The sequence below is a fragment of the Natator depressus genome, chromosome 11 (assembly GCF_965152275.1).
Source record: "Natator depressus isolate rNatDep1 chromosome 11, rNatDep2.hap1, whole genome shotgun sequence".
Classification (NCBI taxonomy): domain Eukaryota; kingdom Metazoa; phylum Chordata; order Testudines; family Cheloniidae; genus Natator; species Natator depressus.
Window position 1 is genome coordinate 26532039 of NC_134244.1, and position 20887 is coordinate 26552925.

General features: G+C 38.3%; 1 protein-coding gene across 3 annotated transcripts in view; it reads left to right on the top strand.

Annotated features, from left to right (window-relative positions):
• The first annotated feature begins 640 nt into the window (after positions 1–640).
• LYPD6 (LY6/PLAUR domain containing 6) overlaps positions 641–20887 on the top strand; it is a 68804-nt gene continuing 48557 nt past the window's right edge. The window contains exon 1 of one of the 3 annotated variants that reach the window (XM_074966817.1): positions 641–698. The gene's annotated coding sequence lies outside the window, so the exon portion shown is untranslated. Of the gene's footprint in view, positions 699–862; positions 1055–2116; positions 2238–20887 lie in introns of those variants that run through there. The other 2 variants (XM_074966815.1, XM_074966814.1) reach the window with 2 other exon arrangements.

A 20887-nucleotide genomic window follows, 5' to 3' on the forward strand; every position in this document is an offset into this window, starting at 1 on the left:
AGTCTCTTTCAACTGCTTTGTTAAATGTGTCAGTGAAACACTGGAACAAGAAGGAATTAGGATTAACTTTGGTACAAACCCACATAAGGGATATCTGAATATGAGGACTGGGAGCAAGTTAGTCTTAATTGTTTTATTTAACTCGATCATTAAAAAGCTGCCCCTTTCCTAACATGGCATAATTATCCCTTCTTTATATGGCTCGGCTGTTTTTCTTTTCTCTAACTTACCTTTGTACATGTGATTTTTTTTTTTGATCTGGTATAATTTCCCCCATTGTTTTTGCAGTTAGACTAGATGTAAAAGATAATTTAGAATAACATCGTTGGGGGGGGGGGGGAGTAATAGATATTTTAAGAGCGGTACCAACCTAACAGGATTTAAACCACAGTATTTCTGAAAAACTGTCAGACTCTTTAGCCTCCAGACTACAACGTATTTGATTAGCACCATGAGGACTGAAATGGGTCCCAGAAAACTTCCAATATAATAAATGTTTCCTGGAAGGGCTATAAAGTTAAGGGAGAGATATGTGTCCTTTAGTTCATACCACGATCACAGGAAAACCAGCTTTAATTGAAAGGGGGAAGTGAGAAGAAAAGGGAAACGGTGAACAAGATTCCCCCCCCCCCCCCCCTTAGCTGCCTAATCCTGCAAATGGTCTCGGTGTCTGTGGTTTCGTTTCAGAGAAAGCCCAGGTCAGTCTTTCCCCAGCTTGCAATGTTCAGTCGCTTCCCTTGGCAAGGAGAGCCCTTCCCCTTTCTCTGTTGCTGTGGCTTGCATGATACTCCAGGTCCGCTGCCGGCCGGGAGACCTTTGTGTGGCTCATTGTCCCAGGCTCCCCCTCCACCGAGGTGCAGAGCGGACAGCAATGGCCGGCAGCGCTCTCCACTCACTGCAGTAGGGGGCAGACCGCGCCGCTTGTGTGCACACGGCGCTGCCGGTTCCCTCTGAATGTAGCCTGCGTCCTCGGCTGTTAACACCGGAGTGCTCTGGGAGCGAGCCGGGCTCTGTCAAGCTACCGCTGCCCCTGGGCTCGCCTCACGGCTCTCAGGTAAGGGCGAAGCGGGGGTGAAGACACCAGGGGCAGCGGGGTGAAGGTGGCTGGCAGGGGGAATGGAGCGGGCGTGAGAAGACAGCGCAGAAGCTGATGAAACAGGAGGTGCGAGAGGAGACAATGGGTGAAAAAACTCGGGTGCAGCAAGCACGGTGGGGCAGCGGGTGGAAGGGGGCGCCGCTGGGCTGGCTGGGCGTGGGGGGCAGGTGGGGAACGGGGGCCCCGGTCCCAGGGGATCAGAGAGAACTGTGGTTCCTGGGGGCATCGGGGCACAGGTAGCGGGGGCTGGGGGGAGTCTGCCAACTTGCCACTGTGGGTTTGTTGGGCAGGGGCAGGCGGAGGGCTCCGGACACTTGGTGCAGGCTGGGGTGGGAAGATCTGGTCCAGGGCACTTGACAGGTGACCCGGTAAAGGTTTTTGGCAGTGAGGGGCTTGATGACACTTTTTGTTGCCCTGGTGGGCGTGGGAGGGTCTTTGGCAGCTTGAGGGGAAAGTTCAGAGCTTCTCTCTCCTGGGATGTGAGAGCGCTTGGGCAGCTGGGGTAGGGAGGTTCTCGGAAGGTTTTTTCAGCTGCGAATTAGGGTTGCCTCCCGTTGCGGGGCCTGGGAGGGTTTTGGTACCCGGTGTTCAGGGATGAGTGTCAGAGGGGCGGGAGGACAGGGTGTTGCTGGTTGGATTTTCCTTGCCTGTCAGAGAAGGGAAAACTCAGGCCCCACCAGAGTCGCGGAAAGTGGGTTTCCCAAACGACTGAGGGTCGTTTGAGGGGAATCGCAGTTTCAAGAGCGGTCCTACCCCAGGAACACAGCCAGCTCCTGGAGCTGAGCCGGATAGCCTTGGCAACAGGTAGGTCCCTCCAAAACGACTGATTCCCTGCAAGATTTACTGTCTCTCCGAGCCCCTCCTGCCTGCAGAGGCAAATGACAGGCTGCTAGGCTGGCCGAGCGACTCTATTTCACAGCTGATCCGGCAGCCACGCTAACTGACTAGCCAATTAAAAAGCACACTTTCAACGTAGCCTTGGCCCCGGCCTTCTGATTGGCTGAAGGTGCTGAGAGGCTGGGCCCCGGCCGGCCGCGCGTTCCGGAGCAGGGCTGTTGCGCTGCGCGCTGTCTGTGTAGCTGCGTTGTGCATTCTTGGGATGGGGCGGCTGGCTGGAGGGTGGAGTCGGTGCATTGCTTTGGTGAGTAAAGCGTCTTCCCAGTATTTAACTGAGCACAAAGGAAAGGAAGTTCAAGTGCAGAGGATGGTGCACATGCAGCAGTCTCAGAGGGCCCTGGGGGCATGCTGCGTCCCAGATAGTTTCCAAAGCAGCAACAAATAAAAGGCTTGCGTAATTTATTATCATTTTCAAGATTATCTCAGGAGCTGTATTGTCCCTCGTGTCTGCTTTTCACACCACACTTCAGTAGTGTCATTGTCGTTTAATAGCCCAAGGGATGGGAAATAGACGCTTAACGGGTTGGAAACGTACATTTTTTCTTCTCTTGGGAACTTCAATGCCTTTAATAGTTGGTAAAATACAAATTAGTCTAGTTTAGTTTATGAACTTCAGAGCCTAAGAAAATAAGTTAATTCCGGCCGAGTAGGGATTGCGCTGCAACGATGTCAGTTGTTTTAGAGGTGTGTGCGGGGGGGTGTTGGTATTTTTGCTGCTAGCAGAAAACATACTGCAGCCAAATGTGTTGTTAATCAACTACAGAAACTATGCTTAAATGTGAATTTACGAAGATCATTACAAAGATGAGAGTAAAAATCCTTCCTATCTTTAATTCATGTTGCTGTGCAAATTGAACAAAACAAAGTGAAATCATCTGAATTGATTATCAATCACTTTGTGCTTTGTAAATAGAGATTATGGTGAGCATTTGGTAGAGAAAGCTATAATGATGAAAAAACAGTTTCAGTTGTAACTTGTTTTCACAGGGTCAGTTCTCTAGAAAGCTTATCTTTTGGACTCAAATTGTTCATATTAGTCTGTGGTCAAAGATGGTTTGTTTGTTTAAATTTGAATAAAGCTTTTCAGACCTTGATTCTCCCCCTCCCCGTCCCCCCCAATGAAAACATACACATATATAGATAGATATCAAATAACTGGCAAAAAGTGCAGGTTGTATAAAATCCATACATTTCTCCACCTCCTTTAAAAAAATAACCATCATCTTTTGTTCCACACAGCTAACTTAAAAATGGCTAAACTTTGAAATTTTGAATGTAATTGATCCTTAGTGAAGAGTATCTCCACAACAAATTTGAAAAAATAGGTTGGCTATTGATAAAGTCTGAATGATTGAAAACTAACTATTGTACATGTGTAATGTAACATTTCACTTAGTCTGAAGGTGAAATCCTGGCTCTGTTGATGTCTATAGAACTTTTACCATTGACTTCAGTGGAATCAGGATTTCTCCCTCATGCGTGTTTACACTTCAGAAGAGATGCAATGTGTGTGTGTTCTTTCAGAAATCTGCATTTGTCAATATATGTCATAGAGATATAAACTTATGCTTGTTTAAAGACTTGAGAATTAGGCGCCTAGGTGCTTTTGAAAATCCCTCTATGTGCCTGTTTGCATCTGTAGGTTCCCCAAAGTCTTTAAATATCTGTCCCTTTGAGGGCCTGTGTTACCTTAAGGTAGCAAAGAGGCATCTTTTCTTTTTTCTAAAAAATAAACACATGGAAATTAAATGCAGAAAACTTCATTAATCCAACATAATGATTGCACAGTTAAAAAAAATTGGAAATGAGTACACTCAAGGAACCTTAACTGTTTGTTTCCTGACTTTCCCTAATATATTAATTGTACATTGCATTAATTCGAGAAGTCATTTGTATTTAATATATTCCAGGTATGTTTTCTAATGTAAATACAATTTTTAAACATCTCCATTATATTTATGTAGTACTATGTAATTAAACAGTTCTCCTAGTTGAAATAATAATTTACTCCATATCCCTGTTACACTAGAAATATGTTATTACATATCTTTTAAAATAAATTGAATTTACTGTATAGTACTAATGAATTCTTGTAGAATTTGTGTCAGGACCTAATTAGAAATGTCTCAGAAGGTAATTAATCTGATGGGGTCCTATTCAATAAAGAATACTATGATTTTGGAAACTTGCATTAGGTTATGGAATCCCTTCAAAGTATGATGATGTGGATGAATTCTTGCAGCTTTGTTGGCAGTGTTTACTTTATTGAACGTGTGAGCTTCAGCCCATAATGGTCCCTCTGATCTATTATGATCTGTACAGTCATTGTGGATACAGTTGAGTGAATATATTACAATGATTTTTTCGGTCTTAATCGTGTGTTGTGCCAAGACTTATTTAGCAACTCATTCATCCAATATATTTGATAGACTATGAATCAGATTCTTGCAGGTGCATACTTGTGGAGCATGGAAAGATCTCTAAAAATGCTCACAGTGCTTTCCATTTGATTTAATGAACATTAACTTATTTATAAAACAAGACATCTTAACACCTGATTTTGCTTCCATTTAAATCAATGGCAGTTTTGCCACTGCTGTTAAAGAGAGCAAGAATTAGCTGTTAGTGATTTGGGACGTGATGTACAAAATTAAACATATGCAATTATGCTCAAAAAATGCATGACTAATTTGTCTATGCATTTGCTGCAATTAAGTGTGCAGATTGGTAGTTGAATGTGTAACTGGACATTTCCACATTCAACTGACACTTTATTATTGAATTCACATACACAATTACATTGTGCATGCGTATTAGGCAGGTAACTGTGCATGTAATTGTGTGTCTAATTATGAAAATCAAATCCTTTACGTTTTATTTTCAAAATAGCAAAAGGAATGGATTTATGGCCTTCAAATTGTCATATTGAAATGGAGGCCTTTCTGGAATTACAGCACTGCTGAAAAAATATTCTGAATCTATATATTTTTGATTGATGGCTTTTTTTACTTAAAAATAGCCAAATAATTTTTAGTGCTTGAATATATATAAAATTAAATTCCTTTCTGAGATGAGATGTTGTATTCTAAACTGAAGGCAGTTTAAATTTTATTTTTACTGCTAAATTATATTTTCTCTGAAACAGAAATAGTTTAGAACAGAAAATTGACCGTCTCAATTATAATAATGTAAATATTGCTACTATAATGAATGACATATAGAACAAAAATAAATTCAACAGCTTGCCTTTATAATTAATTAACAAAATACTCTGTAATGCATTAATTTTACTTCTTTTCATGTGTCTTTTTCTAGATAGCAAATGCTTAATAAAGTATATTGACAATTTTGCAACCCTTACACATTCAAGTAGTCTGTCAATGGGACTACTTGTAAGAATATCAGTTTTCAGGAATAGGACCTATATGCCAACATCACTACATATATGTTAACATCACAGTATCTTAGGCCCCAGTCTTGCAAAGAGATTATATGACCAAATTTTTATGCACACATGGATCTCTCTGCATGATCAAGGTCTTAGTCTGATTTTTATTCTCTACAGAGCGAACACACCCAGTGGGCAGGGTTGGTTCATATATATATATATATATAATGTATGTATGTATACTTACAAAAATCATGATCATACAACTCCATATCACTTTCTCCTGTTGAAATTAATGGCAAATTTTAATATGAACATCATGAGGGTCTCATAAGTTATCACTACAGTTTCTTCACAACTGTATTTCATTCTTAATTTTTCAATTTTGTTGATGTAGAAATTACATTTGGCACCTAGATCCTACTGGTTGGATTGCATTAGAAATAAATATGGATGGGCACATATATATAATAAGGCCTGCTTCACAACTATGTTACTCCAGTTTTACATCAGTGTAACTCCACTGATTTTAGGCCTCTAAAATACATTGATTTTTCATCATTTCTAGCATAGAAATTTAATGTTATTTATCCTTGTCCAAGACCTAAAAAGCATGTTTAAGACAGAACAACTGGAATATTCATGAAGGTATTCCTGCCTATCAATCGGTACACAGCACTCATTAGCATTTTAAAAAACACAGGGGAGTGAGCTGATTAGAAATCATTTGTCCATGTAATATTTCTTGTCAGTAGTGTTTGTAAGTTATGTGTAAGTCCGTGAAATATATCGTTAACAAGTACCTAATAATCTGACACTACTACTGTGGATTGAAAGAAGTATGGCATAAGTGTTTCTTATGTCTGTGGGTTAAGATTTATTTATTAATAAACAGAGGAACAGCATATCTCCGATAAAATGGTGTACTCAAACATCCTGAAACAATTTCCAAACACACTTGTCATCCAATCAAACCCTAAGTGGGGTTTTATGAGGCAGAAATCATGGCTGAATTTGGCCCCTTGATTTCTGTTTTTTTTAAACCTGTATTTACACAGAGTGCATGAGGGTTGCTCTCCCCTTTTGCTCTGTTAAAGCAGAGGACATGTTCTTATATGAAATGTGTGAAACTTTAGTTATCAATTAAGATGATCAATCAGTATTATTAACTAATGTTCACATGATGGCTCTTGACTCTGATATTCTGCTCCTTCTATGTGTGCAGCATTCTACACTGATATCAAAGAACATTCCATGCAGTCAGGGAGAGTAGAAAGTTGGAGCTGAAGTCAGCCACCTTGATCTGAGAGCAGAATTTTGCCATAAAAATAGTTATCTTTCAATTTTATTTGCTGGCAATAGTACAAGTGAGTTGGAATGGGCAAGAAAGATATTCTGTACTGAGCCTAACTTTATTTAATTTTCTTCAAGTTCAGAAGCATCATCAACAACAAAATGAAAACTGGTTTGATCAAACAGTGAATTAAGAATAAGTTTAATGCATGAAAAATAATCATCACACTTAGTAAAATATAATCCAATTCTATTACCATGAAAGACTGTATGGGGGAAGAACCACCACTGAGCCGACCCCCGGCTCTTGTTTGTTGGCTTTGAACCGTAGTTACCACTAAAACATTGTATTTGGTTAGTGCAATGCACCATATATAAGTAACAAAAATTCCTTAAACATGATACTATCAGGTTGTTTTGCTCATATGAATAGTCAGTGGGATGATTTATGTAAGTAAAGTGATATGAGAGCAGGATCTGGCCCACAGTGAACTGCTTCGAGAAGATCCAAAGAATGAATTACCATACCTTATATTTTGGTTCTGTATTACTCATTAAAATATAATGCATTTTTAGGATACTGTAAGATATATTTAATTAACATGAAATCCACCTCCTCATTGACCAACACTTTGGTGAATCTTAGGGGTGGTTGATATTGGTCAAGACTATTGTTTTATACAATGGCCATCTGTAATAGTGACAGATTGGTTCTCATTATGTAAACATGTTTACAAAGTGGAAAGCCAAGCCTATACTGTAAGCAAAGTAGAGTAACAGCACTATAGCATATTAACACAAAGTATTTTGTACTTGTTTTGTTGGTGTTTTTGTCTCCACAGTTCAACATTTTTTCTTTTAGTTTGAATGTCATTTTCCTATATGACGTGTTGGAGAACTCACATTTTCATATTTATACTACTTACTGATTTTTCCTTTTAGAGTCGTAGTAGAGCTCATATGAACTCTTCCTTAGAATTTTCTCTATCTCATTTACTATGGAAAGTTTGGTGTGCTTCTCAAATAGGTAGAAATAACTTGATTCTTAACATTAAAAACGCCCTATTTTCATCATAGGAGATATTATTTTCAGATGTCCTAGGTAAGTAACCTTATTCATTTTATTATGTGTTTACTTTGTTGTATCTAATACATTATTTCTTATTATTAATATGGAAGAGCTGAGGTTTTCATTTGTATGCAATAGATATACAAATAAGTAAATGGTGTTATTTCATTATGGGCCACGTAGCACCACGAGCCTTTTAAATACTTTGCTGTGTCTACGTGCTGGAGGAACATACAGTGAACTGTCTTTTTGTTCAGTGATTGTACAGTGCTTAGCACAATGGGGTACTGGTCCGTGACTAGGGCTCCTAGGTGCTACAGTTACACAACTAATAACAACAATAGTCCTCTCTTGTACTGAAGTCACCATTTCCCATTGAAGAACTTCACAATAAGCAAAGGTTCCTTATAACTGGTGTTGCAATTTGTGCTTTGTAGGGCTTTGAAACTATACAAGATTAACATCCTGCTTCACTATGAGTATCTGAATTCACTGAAATAGCATTTTTTGGTATTAATATTTATTTCTATTACAATACAGCTCAGATGCCTCAGTCAGCTTCCTGACTTGAAGAGTTTTACAATCTGCTGAATTGTAATACTCGAAATATTAAGCAGTAGCCTTGGATTTAGGTAAGATATGGATATAAACTTTCTAGCTTACTGCTCCATCAGCAGCATTTCAAAATAAACACAAGTCAGCTCCCATTAAATTAAATGGGACTTTGCACTGAAGTAATTGGAAGGGATATAGGTCAATTATAAATAAATGTCATATTTTCACTTTTCCTCTTTCATATGCATCCAAGCTTCACAGAAACCATTCTGCATTATATTTAAATTCCAGGGATCAAATTCTGCCCTCTCCTATATCCTCCTCAAACTGCTGTCTTGAATAGATTTAGATGAAGGGTAAGTCTTGTCAGAATTTGGTGACAGGCATTTAATTAGTCTGTCTACTACTACTCTTTTATTATTATTCATATACTAGCTAACAGTAGTACAAAGGAAAAATGTCATAAAGAACAGTTGTATTGCATGCATTTTACCGATTGGCTGCCGTGGATGTTGAATGGGCCCTCCTATTCTGAATTTATTTGATTGGGAAAATGCTGGCAGCATAAAGGTGAAGTATTTCCAAAGCAGACAGTTTATAAAATGACATGGATTTTGTTCTGACAGTGGCATTTCTGAACTAAGATGTGTAATTAATCGCTGTGCAGAAGAAGAGAAATATGTGAACTGATTAGCAAATGGAAAGTTTCAAATCTGGAAACCTTCTTTACTGCACTGAAGTGAAAAGTAAGATTCTTGAAATCTAAGGGTCATGTAAACTCTGAATTTTCCTGGCTTTTTGCATTCAGAGGAGAATAAGGCTGGATTCCCACGATCTTTCCTACTTTATTGTTTAGTAGGTTTGGTTATTGGTGCTTGCAGTACTGTAAGAACAGTTTAAAATTTTTCCTTTTCTAATTAAACTAAACTTGCACGCTCCAGTCTTGTTGTTTAACCTATGAATTAGAACTTGTAAAATATGCCCCTTGGTTATGTTAAAATATTTATGATGTTTTTTTCTTGGATACTAGCATATTGATAACTTTTTAATGCTTGTTCTCTTCCAGCATTACATATTCCTCATTTACTGCTTCAAAGCAGTTCATTGGAAATTGTTGCACTGACATACCACAATTTGAATGTCTTATTTTCCAATAATAAATAGTTCATACTGTAATTCTGGCTCAAACTCTGTGTGGTTTGTGTCTTGCCCAATGGAGGATAAGGTGAAGTCTGTGAGGCTCGGGGCAGTTGGAGGGGTCAGTAAATACAGATCCAGTTACAACGTTAGGGCCTTTATTTGGAAATACTGCGTCTTTGCATTTGACTTTTGGAACTTTGGATAATGGCCTCCATAGAGTTTTCAGTCACCTGAAAATGAGCTTGTGTGGGGGAAAAAAATAAAATACTTTTTGTATAAATCCGAATTTTGACACTTTTCTTCCTAAAATTATATCAGATTTATGCCTGAATTAAAGGAATTAATTTCAATTTAAACTTAGTTATTGGAAGTATTACAAGTGGAATTGCACCTGTATACTATTTTACTGTAGATCAGATATTTGTGTTTTCTTCGTTTTGGCAAATTTTAAATATAAGAATGTGTACAATTTGCATGCTGAAATAGCACTCACATGAACAGAAGTGACCAGCTTGGGTCTCTAAAACTTTTGAAATTTTTGTAATTTTAATTTTACAGTATGTCAGCACATTTGGTAGACCACCTGGCTCCATTGAAGTTAATGCCAAAACTCCTATTGACTTCAGTGGATATGGGATTTCACCCTATAATTCCAAATAATTTGGACCAGTGGTCCTCAACGCGGTGCCCGCAGGTGCCATGGCGCCTGCCAGGGCATTTATGTGCGCCCACTGTCAGGGCTGGCACCAAGGAACGAAGAAGAGAGGAGTGCAGCGCATCCGCCTCAGTATGTGATACAACATAATTATATTTTACACGTGGGGCAATTATGAATGAAACAATGCAGCTGTTTGACACACCTGATGATATGGTATTTTAAAATTTGCTTAAGTGCTTCGAGCTTCTGATAGTTCTATAAATCTAAATAAACAGGTAAAACTAAAATAATTGTATGTTTCTGTTTTTCTTAAACAATACAATGAGGAGGGGAAGGTGGTTTTGACATAAGAATGAATGGAATTTCAGGTCTAGCTATTACTAAAATCCACACATCTTTATAGTGCTATGCTTCGTTATATATTGTAATTTAAAACTGATATGTGGTGAATATTTAAATACATGTGCTGTCAAAAGAGATGTTTAACAGACTTCATAATCTGTGGAGGTTCCATAAGGCAGCAAAAATATGCTTTATATTACCTGTTTTGATTCGTTTCTTAATTTTATGGTGAGTTCTGAAGTAGTTATGATATGAGGGGAAAATTTCAAAAGCATTAATAAATGCTTGTGGCCTTAAATATTTAGTAAAGAGAAAATATTTTCCTTAGATGTTTTTTGTTAACATAGCCTTCAGAATTAAACAATGGCCAGTGAACCAAAGAATTAATGTAAAAAGTAGCTTGCCTGTTTAAAGTCTTTATTTATTGTCAGCATGTATGACTTATTTCATAGAAATATCTCTATTTGTGTTTATTATTTATTTAGCACAATAAGTGTTCATAGTGCTTTCCAGACCACTAAAAAACTTGGGCCAAATTCAGTGCTGGGGTAAACTGGTGCCAGTCTAAATCCATACATGAATTTAGAGTGGCATAATAAGCTTACACCACTGGTGAATTTGGCTATGCTCACCATCCCAAGGAGTTTACAGTTATCGGTGGGATTATTCTTGGTTGTAAACAATGTATTATGTCTTTGCAGGACTAGTGGTCTAAAAGTTAAATCAAAGGCACAACATAATTGACACTGGACAATGTTGGGTGATGAGAAGCAAAGCAGAGTGCTATGGAGAGCTTAGTTCTCCTGTGCAGGCTAGATTGTAAATGTCATTTAAATCCCATATTTCATGCTGGTTACTTTTGAATTGCTTTATATGTATAAACTAAATAACATTATTTGGTGGATAATCATTGCAATGCTTCACAGGAAAAGTACACAGGGATTTGAATGGGAAGAGGGTGGATGTTTTGAAAAAGAGAAAACTACAGTGTGTTTTGAGGAAGGCTATGCTTTCATGTCAGCTTCATTTTAATTATATCGGGCTCTGTTCAATGATACGTAAGAATTTGTTTGGGTTTTTTTTTCCATTCTTTTTTCAATCGACTGGCCTTCATAGCTTTTAAAATTCTTTAAAAGTAGCTTTGTCAACATTAGAAAAGCTGCAGTGTAATTATGGCAGCTTTCCTTGTCGTTAAATTCTTTTTAATTACATGTTTAGCCTGCCTATGCCAAACTGCTTAATCCTGTCAAATATACTGTAGTGCATATTTGTTTATACTGTTTTTAAGATGCCAATTTTAGATTTTCTTACTCCTGACGGGGTCTTTCCCAAAAAATAAGAGGTTTGTAATGTCATCCTTAGCCTGCCAATGTCTGTGGTATAATGGCCATCAGTAATTATAGATGTTGAACTTCTTCTCAGGGCTAGTCTACACCAATGCAGCTGCACCACTGTAGCACGTTTAGTGAAGACGCGCTATGCTGACAGGAGAGCGTCTCTCACCAGCATAGCACGGTGTGGACACTGCTTTAAGTTGATGTAACTTGTGTCGCTCAGGGGGGTAGCTTTTTCACACCCCCGAGCGACGTAAGTTACATTGACTTAAGTGGAAGTGCAGACCGTGATTGCACAAGAATCTGAGTTTTTATAAAAAGAACAGGAGTGCTTGTGGCACCTTAGAGACTAACAAATTTATTTAGAGCATAAGCTTTCGTGGGCTACAGCCCACTTCATCGGATGCATAGAATGGAACATATAGTAAGAAGATATATATATATATATATATATATACACAGAGAAGGTGGAAGTTGCCATATGAACTGTAAGAGGCTAATTAATTAAGTTTTTCTATATGATTGTCTAGCCCTCTGTGAAGAAAAGCTTGAAAATGTCCATCATAAAGGACAAAAGCCTGAAGGCAAATAAAAAATAATCCAAAATTTTGCACTGTTTAAAACCTCATGATTTTGTGGGGCCTGACTTATGGGTTCTGAATGCGTGTGGCTTGCAATACTGCTGTTCTTTTCAATGTTGATATTTTTGTTTACTTGCTCTTTGTTGTGAGGTTTTATTTGGTGAAGTTTATTATTTATCATGGAGGCCTTCGTTAGCATGTACCTTATATAGAAAAATACAGTGAATCCTGTTTCAAAGACCACCTGCCTTGAGACCACCCCAAGTGTACTGCAGCATTTTACCAAGCTAATTTAACTATTAAGTGACTATATTTCCGATGTCACCAGAGACAACCTAGAATTGGTCATAGATATAGAAGAATCCTATTTAGTAGACGCGGGTAGTCAATTATTTTTTGTCAAGGTCCAAATTTTTTGGTCAAGGTCCAGACTCCAGAGAAACATTTTTCAAACCACAATAGCAATAATAATAATAATAAGTAAATAAAAAGATTTCATGGTCTGGAGTTGACCCGTGGTCTGCCTGAAGTAGACCATCTGAACTCTTTGGACTTTGGTGTCCATAAGACTCACGCTGTATTTGCGTTCAATTTGTGCCTGGTTTTATGTTGAAAAACCAGGCAACAGTTAAACACAATGTGTCTGTTTAGATAGTTAGTTAGTTTTTCATTAGTTTGAGACTGTGACTTGAGTCTAAATATGACATTGCAAATCTTGAACTTCTTGAGGAGCAACAAGAGACCCAATATATTCTCTATTCTTATCCCATACAGCTATGTGTTACAGGCCACAGTCAGTCCTTGTTCCAATGGGAATTTTATTCAATGACCAAGAAGCCAATATGGCTCAATAATAACTTAGACTCAGATTCTGATACTTTTACTTACTATGTGTAGCAACTTACTCCCATTTACTTCAGGGGAATTAGTCATCACTATTTTTATTTTATTGAGCTGGCTGGAAAATGCAACATTTTGTGAGGAAAAAGTCCTTCAAAAATTTTTGACTGAAAACCGCTGAAAACAGGGGGAACAAGTTGGAAAATATACTTTACTTTTTTTTCCGGTTGTAAAACAGCAAATAAGTGTGAAAAGTGTTCTTTTCTCCTTTCAGACACTTCTTTTCCACTGGGGGGAAAAAAGGGGAAGAAGGAAGGACAAAATGGAGAGAATGGAAAATGATTTTTTTGGTCCAAAAACTGAAAAGAAACGACAGTTTAAGTTGAAATGAAACAAAAATGTCCATCTTATTTTGATATGAAATCTTTATTTCAAATTTTCCAATTGGAAAAACTGAACATTTTTGTTGAAATCAACATTTTCTCACAGAAAAAATTGATTTCAATGAAACCATATTTTTTATGGGAAAGGGTTTTTCTTTTTTCTTTTTGGTCAAAATGTTTTGACCAATTCTATTTTATTGCTAATTATTATATATTAGTAGTTATATTAATAATATATTCATGTTGAATATTTCAGTCTATAAAGTTTAACCATATTTTATAAACATACAAAGAAGTGAGATCCTGCCTTTTTCATTTAACCAAGATATTTATTGATTCCCATGACAGATTTCTGAGAAAGAACTACAGGCCCTAGTTTGCAATGTGAGTGCTCAGAATGATTTAATATAAAGTTCAGCATTTTAAACTTTGAGTGCCTGTATCAAATCTTGATCCATTTGTATTCATAATTGACATTGTTATTTGAGCACGTAATTGTTGCCTGCTTAGAATGGTGGAGAGTTTTGGCTTTTGTAGTTCCAAGACACAATTTTCTAAGGTTTATCTCAGACCTCCTGTTTCTGTGTGACAGTAAAATCACCACACACATTCTTTTTCATTGCTGCTTGCTGTGGTGATCATATTTCCTTGGAGCTGTTTCTTTGAACACTTGTTGATTTATGCTGCCATAAATATGCTTATGGAGGGTGAAAGTGTGATTGTTTTAGCAAAAATAAAACCTTCCAATGTGTTAGCATTTAAACCAGGGACCATGTGGTATGTACAAAAGTCACACTTCAAACGTTTCTACTGCTTTGAAAGGTTTTGTCAGGTGGAGAGATACTACCTATTCATGGAATGGGGAATTTCTGGAACTGGGTTAAAATAATAATAATAAAAAAAGCTGCTTTAAGTGTGATCTGTCTGTACACTTTAAAATGGTAATAAAGATAACTATATGGCCACGTGCAATTTAAAAAAAGTGATTAAAAGAACTAAGATTAACAGAATGGATGAATAAAACTGTGAGATTCCATCAGGCTTCCTCTCTGGCATGTTTACATCCGTGGCCATTAAAACCTTATGGGCTTTGATGGAAGCAAGTCTGTAATGGTATACCTGCCATTCTTCATTACCATGGTGTGCCACTGGGTGATACGGTAATCCAGGCATTTTATTTATGGCTTCTGATTTACAGCACTTCTCTAGTATAGCAATATGTAGTTGTTCTGCACTTCTGAAGCTGTGTTTATTGCAAACCGTTTGTGACAGGGTCAACAACACTATTTAGACGTACAAAAACTCCACGTTTTTTAATGGCAAGGCTGCTGGTGGCTGAGACCACAGCCTATCATGCAGCCCAATATTATCCCATTGTTTTCTTGTATTCCACTGTTGGTCTGTCTGTTGTCTCTTGTCTTACATTTGTACTGTAAGCTCTTTGGAGCGGGAACTATCTTTTTGTTCTGTGTTTGTTCTGCACTTAGCACAATGGGGTCCTGGTCCACAACTGGGGCTCCTAGCGCTATAACAGTATAAATTATAATAGTGTTATTTTAAGAACAAACAGATAATTTCATTACAGTGGTTCAGAATTAGGAACAGCTTACAGTAAAACTCACAAGGACCTGTGGATAATATTGGCTAGATAACTGAGCAGAGGATGGTGCTGGGCTTGTATCATTTGGCCTCTGAGATTTAGATCCCTGTGGCAGAGTGGTTGGTTTGAGGGGGAGGGGATGGGGGAGAAGAGCAGAAATGGAGTGATCTTACAGTGCTGGAAGTGATATGCTTTTTTACTGAAGTGAGTACTTTCTTCTAACAACAAGAGAGAGAGAAGATTAAGAGGCTAACCCATTCGTGATACCACTTTCGGTGCAAGACAGGATATGTGACTGGAAAGCCTCACCCTTGGTGTTTAGAAGTTTAAATGAAAGAAGAGGTAAACAACACAAGTTCTTTCCCCCACCCGGAGGAATTTGGTATCGGAGGGCAACAAAAATGATTAGAGGGTTGGGGCACATGACTTATGAGGAGAGGCTGAGGGAACTGGGCTTATTTGGTCTGTAGAAGAGAACAGTGAGGGGGGATTTGAAAGCAGCCTTCAACTACCTGAAGGGGGGTTCCAAAGAGGATGGAGTTAGGCTGTTCTCAGTGGTGGCAGATGACCGAACAAGGAGCAATGGTCTCAAGTTGCAGTGGGGGAGGTCTAGGTTGGATATTAGGAAAAACTTTTTCACTAGGAGGGTGGTGAAGCACTGGAATGGGTTCCCTAGGGAGGTGGTGGAATCTCTATCCTTAGAGTTTTTAAGACCCAGCTTGACAAAGCCCTGGCTGGGATGATTTAGTTGGGGTTGGTCCTGCTTTGAGCAGGGGGTTGGACTAGATGACCTCCTGAGGTCTCTTCGAACCCTAATCTTCGATGATTTTATGATTAATTTTTTTACCATTTCTAATAATGCAATATGTGTGTGAATATATTTTCTAGCTAGTTTTGAAAATGTCTTTTACTGTATTAATTGGGATTGCGTGGACTAAGCAGGAATAGGGCTTGATCAGAACTGCAGTGCCTGGCAAATGCTCAGAGCTTTGTAAATTAATGAGCTCAAGATGATTACTACAGGTTTTGGTACTTGGTACTTTATGCACCAAATTGCTTTAATCGCAGGGGATATAGTGGTATTTGCTATCGTCTTTTATTCATACACTGTGAAGCATATGAATATGAGACTTTAAGAACTGTACCTGGCAGTCAAAAGAAACCTTAATTATCAAGAATCCAAGGGCAGGACCCAATCCAGTCACTAACTTCAATGAATGGGAATTTTACCATTGATTTAAATGACAGCTGGATTAGCATTATAATTTTTCTATTAATAATGTGCTCCTACCATCGGGGGAATCTCAATTCTGGTACTGAATATAGTTTTGCTTGTATTTAGCAAGTTTTCATGTTTGATATGTTTTGATCTGCTAAGTTATTAGAAGACATTCTGTATTCATGTGAAAGCATTTTAGACTTACATGTGCTTTTATTTTTAATGAAAAATAAGCATCTGTCTAGGGTAGGCGTGGCAGATCGTACAAACCTATTTGTACATGTATGTACTGTAGGGTGGATGTTTAGAATAATGGCACCACACAAGTGGTCAGAAATAGCACCATTCTGTGTGTCCAGCGAATCTTGTCAAATCACAAAATCCTAATGCTTTTCAAAGCAGCTATTAGCCTCCAAGAAAAAGATACATTTTACCCCAAAATTATCTGTAAAGTGATCAAAATAACATGAGCATTTAAAAAAAGGTGACGCTCAAAAATTCTAATTAATAGAGCCCTGCGTAGATACAAAAGTTATATCTGCATCCAATCAGTGATCTGCAAAAATAGTCCGTGGATATAAAGTGGATATCCACAGATTTGCAGGGCTGTACTTATTAACTTCCCCTGGTTTCCCACATTCTGAAAGAACTCCACTAGCTCCATATTCATTCCATTTGGTGGTTCTTGTTTTTAGTACCCTCCATGGACTGTCTCCAACCTACCACATGTATCCTTTTCTTACTCAGTCTCTCCTCCCTTCCCTGCTCCCTCTGCTATCACTAGCTTCCACACAATTTTCCCACACTTGGTAGGAGCATTCACCTCTATGGCTCCTTCCATCTGGACCCCAGTCTTTATGTAGCTCTCTACCTCATTGACATCCCATTACATTTTCAGGTAATTATTGAAACCGTTATCTTGTCACCCTTTTAGTTTCTCTCCTTTCTTTTTGATTGTCTCTTTGTAACTGTCTTTAGCATTATAAAACATTTTTGGACACAGCTTGTCTGAAAGATGCTATACAAAATGAAGCTGCATCTTATTATTATCTTATTCTAATGACATTTTACCTGGTGAGGGGCAAGGTAAGGAATAAGAATACTGTTACAGCCATTCTGATTATAGAAACCTTCTTGCTTCTTTTGACAGACAAAAATCTGTTGAGGCTATTTCAGAAAAATAGGGATAAATAATACCTAGCTCTGATATAGCGCTTTTCATCAGTAGAGCTCAAATGCCTTTACAAAGAAGGTCAGTATCATCACCCCGTTTTACAGATGGGGAAACTGAGGCCTGGAGGTGAAATGACTTGCCCAAGGTCACCAGCACCAGTGGTAGATACTGGAATAGTACCCGGGTCTCATGAGTCCCAAGTCTAAGCTATCCACCAGGACACACTGTCTCCCAACTACAATACAGTTTGTTTCTATTAAGATCAAGCATACCATTTAGATAGGCCTCAGTCCAGCTAAGAACTTTAACACTTGTACATTGTCCCACTGTGGTTAAGCATCTGCTTAAATATTTGTTGGATCAGGGATTTACTGTATCACTCCTTTGTCAGTAGAAAGGATGGTCTCTTGGGTAAAGCCCAGAGCTGGTAGCCAGGAAATCTGAGACTTATTCCCACCCGTGAATTACAGTTATTGTTTTTTTGTGTGTGTGGCCTGTAGTGAGTTCAGCATTGCTGTCCATGTATTGTAATTTGAGAATACTTTGCATATCACAGGGTTGAGCTCTGGGGACATCAGGGCAGACTGGTAGTGGGAGTAGATAATAACTTAAAAAATTCTCCTCATTTAAAAAGGGTAACACTGACATTCTGCTAGCTTTTTACATTGGGGTTGCAGTTTACAGTATGTCTTCAAAGACTATATAATGTGATCTGAATTTCGAAAATGATCCATTAGGCAAAAAAAACCCCAAATTCGAGTGGGCAGAATCTCATTATTCCGAGGTCTTTCTGTGTCTGTCTTCATCCAGTATAATATTGTAATGATATGCAGTGTCCTGCATTAGATTTGTGTGCTGTGTCAGTACAGTGTGAAAGTTGCTAGTATGATAAGATAGTAATTTTGTTTTAAATTAGACACTTGTAAATTTCTATTGCTCTGGAGGGCCAACTTTTAAATAAACTGCTCTTTTGTTTCCAATTTAGAGTAGGAAGCGCATTATGCCTTCATTTAATATTACAGCTCAAACTGGCAGAGTATTAGAACTTTAACTTCAGTTGATAGATGATGTCCTATCTGGCATAGCAACATGACTTGAGGCTTTATAGAAACCAGATCTTCCAAATAATTCATTTAAAATTAAATATAAATATCTAATTAATTTTAGGGAATATTAACATTTATTTAAAATTGGTAGTATCAGATCATGAGTCTTAATACAAAATGGTTAATAGGTCACATTTTTCCTTTGGTCTTTTCCATCTATAGATCAAGAATAAAATTTTCAAATGTGTCTAAGTGACTTAGGAGCCTAAGGCTTTGTCTACATTTAACAGCTTTGCCAGTTTAACTGTACCAGTATAGATAAACTGGTAAACCCCTACTTGTGTAGAAGCCGTTATATCAGTGTTTTATAATGATATAGTTTATACTGCTTTGGGGAACTCAGTGTAACTGCATCTGCATTAGGGCTTTTACTGGAATAGCTCCGTTGGTAAAAATCACAACCTTAACCAACATGACTATGCTGTGAAAAGTTTTAAGTGTAGACCAAGCCTAAGTCTCATTTTCAGAAGTGACTTAGGCATGGAGCCACAAAGGGATATAGGCACCCAACTGCCACGTTAGGCAGCTACACCCAAAATTTAGATTCTCAAAACCCCTATTCAGCTGTCACTGGTTAAGCCCTATAGGTGCCCAGGTTTCTGACAGTGTGCAGGCACAAAGCCACCTAGGTCCTGATGCTGGCAAGCTCCTCTGCATCTAAGCCCTGGCAGGAATCCCAAAATAGGCATTTCCCTGCCTATCGCTCACTTGGGGGCCCTGTCTGGTAGGTATGTCCCACCCCACTCCTCAGCATTCCCTACTAGCTAGTTTAGATAGCTCCTTGCTCAGCCTGCTGGCTTCTGTGAATCACATTCTGAGGCAATTGAGGGTTTGTGTACATTACAGAAAGCCCACCCCCCGCAGTAGTGAGTCTCAGAGCCCAGGTCTCCCGGTGCATTGTATAGAGACCCTCAGCAGTTAACTCAGGGCTGCGGATTCCCCTTTGTGGATCTAGCTCATAGTCTCCTATGTACTGAAGTCATTTTTTAAAATTGGGACTCAGGCTCCTAAGGCACTTAAGTGCTTTTGAAAATTTTCTCCTTTAAGCACTTTTGAAAATTATACTTCACCTGTTTCCTTCTTTATGGTCGTTTTTTGCCTGTGTGTGCTCTAGTGGGCAATGCTCTGTCATGGATCATGAGACTTATTACAACATCTAAATCTGATGTTTACACATTTCCCTGGAGAGTGTTTGTGTGTTTTTGTTTTTTTAATAAATAAATGGCAAGGTGAGAGGCAGGAAAATGTTGCACTGTTAGGTCAGAAAACGTGCAGACGTAGCCTGAGTTACAGCTGCTGCTCTTCTGTCATAAAGTTGCCCCTTTTTGTTCCAAAAACAGAAAGAAATGGGGTTAGAGACCCCTGCTAGAGATTTCTCAAATGAAGACTTTTCTTGAATGGTAAAGGGAATGTAAAGTTTTGATTTTTACAGTGGGTTAATCTGGACAGAAACCCGCAGTTCAGAGGTCAGACATGTACTGCTTCTCTGATTCATTCCTTTTATTACCTGAAGAAAATAAAGGAAAGCTCAGATTTGTATACCAGTGGTGCATAAGGGTGTTAAATCTTCCTCCATTTGAGATGATGTATGCAAACCTTGGGCTAGATTCTGCACACTGGGACCTTTCCTGCCCTTTTAATATTCTGTCTAATTTCTCACACATCTGTTTTTATCCTGAGGAACCATTTGCAATTCTTATTCTCTTTTACTTGTTTTCATTTCTTTGAAGCAAAAGACATTAAAGAGAATGCCTGGTAAATGCCTATTCTAGATGAACCAGTTTAGGTGTATGTTTTTTCCATCCTCTTTCTTGTAAATAGCGCACTAGGAGGAAACGCAGGCATGCGATCAATCACTTAAACAGCTGCACTGAAACTTGCCGTCTAATTAATTGCTGAAATTTTTAACACTGCTGCCTAACTTAGTAAGGAGTTCAAAAAGATAAGGTTCCTCTCACTCTCAAACACTGTAACTACAGATCTTAACCTACCACATATTTGCAGCTATATTTTTCTTTAGGTTAAATTGAAGAGAACTCCAGATCCAGACATGCTGTGTGTACTCTGTGGGTGAAATTACCCGTGTAGAGGGACTGAACAAGGCCCTATGCACTTCTTAAGCTGCACTTAAAGTGTGGTTTTTCTCTGAAAAGTGACTGTGTAAAAAGGCCACCTTTTTATTCAACACATCTTCTCCCTATGTATAGTTTGA